This window comes from Oryctolagus cuniculus, chromosome 6 (assembly GCF_964237555.1).
Source record: "Oryctolagus cuniculus chromosome 6, mOryCun1.1, whole genome shotgun sequence".
Lineage (NCBI taxonomy): Eukaryota > Metazoa > Chordata > Mammalia > Lagomorpha > Leporidae > Oryctolagus > Oryctolagus cuniculus.
This window is the reverse complement of record NC_091437.1, coordinates 105,040,192-105,042,615: the sequence shown is the minus strand read 5'-3', so window position 1 is coordinate 105,042,615 and position 2,424 is coordinate 105,040,192. Positions and strand designations below refer to the sequence as shown.

Genomic DNA, 2,424 nt, shown 5'->3' with positions numbered 1-2,424 from the left:
GCCATTCTCCTGAAGCTTACAATGTCTGTTAGAGACTTTATACAGCGGTAATTTTATGTTTCAATAACATACCATTAAAATATGATGGATAGCTAGTGAAGGGTGCACTGAATTCCCTCTGAGAATGAGCAAGAGAAAATGTGCATGAGCATATGTGTGTGCGTGCGTGCGTGTATGTGTGTGTTATGCATATATGCACATGAAGATGTCTGCATAGAACTTAGTGTGGCCTTGAAAGAGCCAATCTGCTTCTTTTTTAAAAAATGTTTATTTCAGATGACAGAGGAAGTGGGGCTTCTGGGTGGAGTTGGCGTGGGATGGTGGTGCAGGCCCACTCCACCATGTCGAAGACTTCCTTTAAGATCATGCTGGCATCGGACCCACGGCTGCTATAGAAAGTACTCAGTGTTCCTGAAAGTATGTTTTTCACAGCAGTCTTAACGTTGTGGCAGAAGAATTTAAATTCCTGCAGCAACACGTGCAATTATTACCAGTCGTGTAATAGGAAAAAGCCCTGTACCGACTGCAGGAAATGTTTTTCCAAATCATGGTTCAGAGTGGCGAGTTATTCCTGGAGACTGTGTTGGAAGCTGTTAGTATCTGTTATCAAATGCATATGATTACCTTTCACAATGAATGTTGATATTTTTGTCTCTGTAAAGTTGAAATCATTTAACAGGCTGAAAACACCAAGTCAATGAAGTGCTGAAAGGTGACTTTTTTCTCCTTTTATTTATTTATTTGAGAGGCAGAGTCATTGAAAGAGAGACGGAGAGACAGAGGAGAGGTCTTCAACCTGCTGGTTTAGTTCCAAGTGTCTGCAACAGTTGGAACTGGACCAATCTGAAACCAGGAGCCAAGAGCTTCTTCTGGGTCTCCCACATGGGTGCATGGGTCCAAGTACTTGTGCCATCTTCCACTGCTTTCCTAGGCCATCAGTGGAGAGCTGGATCAGAAGTGGAGCAGCCAGGACTAGAACTGGCGCCCATATGGGATGCCGGCACTGCAGTTGGAGGCTTAATCTACTACGCCACAATGCAGTCCCCTCTTTTCTCCCTTTAGACACACACTGTTGTCAAAAGGGAATGCTTTTTAATTGAGGGTATGACCCCCAAAAATGATCATAAGCTTTGATTGCTGCCTCACAACACAAGTAGGTGATCCATTTGGAGGATGCTTCTGATAAGTTCTTCTGAGAACATTTGGAAAATTAAATTTTACTGAATCTTACATATTCGTCTTTGAGCCAAAAATGTAAAAGGATTATGGATCATAAATCATAGTTTTCTTGATAGCATCTGACATGCAGAATCAAATTACTTGAGTTTTAAGTAAGAATATAATTTACGATGAAGATGATAGACATATCAATGAATAGTTAGCTATTTTACCTTCTTATTAATTAGGTTTTTTTTTTTAATTTCAAAACTTCATGTGTCTTATAAATTTCAGTTTGATACAAAGGAACCAGAAATTAAACTTTTGATCTAATCCTCACATGTGTGAATTGATGTTAATGGTGATCTTGTAGAATCCATGAACTGTCATGGTGGGAATCAATGTTATAGAAGCAGCCTTTGCTGAATGTTGCATTCCTTTGTCAATCTCTTTGAAATACACCATTGTAAACACAATTCCCCAGGGAAGAGGTGTCTTTTTTGAGGATGATGTTTCTAAATAGCAATGTTGCAGAGAAGATAGGACGTTTACAACAAAGTTCAAGGGAAAGCTAATGAGTTACACTTATTGGGGATCTAATTTTTAAGAAAGTGCTAAGATTGGTCGCCCAAATGAATAAGGAACCAGGAAAGTGGGAAGCCCTCTGCCAGGGAGGAAACGAACAAAGAACAACAATGGAAAGGGACAGAAAGCCATCACAAAATTTCACAGAGAAAGCCAATTGAATAGATCACACTGCAGGAGGTTTGTTGGAAGGACTGAAAGAGAAAACAAAATATTTGACTCATAGCAAAGGCAGTAAGGAAAAGCAAAGTGCAGCTCTTGTCAATGTACAGATCACAAAATATCCCTCAGGAGAATCCAGAGAATGACACACAAGCAAAGGGCTTTAGTTTCCCTTCCAGATGAACTCGATATCTACACAAAGCTTGAAAGATGAAAGGAGGATGCACAATGCCATAAACTAAATGGTGAACTCCCTGGAGACAGCGATGGTGTCCCTGGTCCTTCCTGGAGCTGGGAATGTGGGAGGTTTTCAATAAACAATTGCTTAAAGTTATTCATAAAGAAAGTCTCAGATTGGTTCATTGGAACAAATATATAATAAAATGCAAATGAATTGCATGTGAAGGGTGGCATCCATAGTTAAGATTAGGAAATTACCGGATCTTGTTCATAAACTTGACAAATGAGCAGTAGGATTCTGAATTATCAAAGAAAACCTTTGCTGAAGTAGAAAAATAT

At 39.5% G+C, this 2,424-nt stretch overlaps 1 pseudogene; it reads left to right on the top strand.

Moving 5' to 3' along the window:
• Nucleotides 1-341: 341 nt before the first annotated feature.
• Nucleotides 342-597, top strand: LOC100344215 (ubiquitin-fold modifier 1 pseudogene; annotated as a pseudogene).
• The last annotated feature ends 1,827 nt before the right edge of the window (nucleotides 598-2,424 follow it).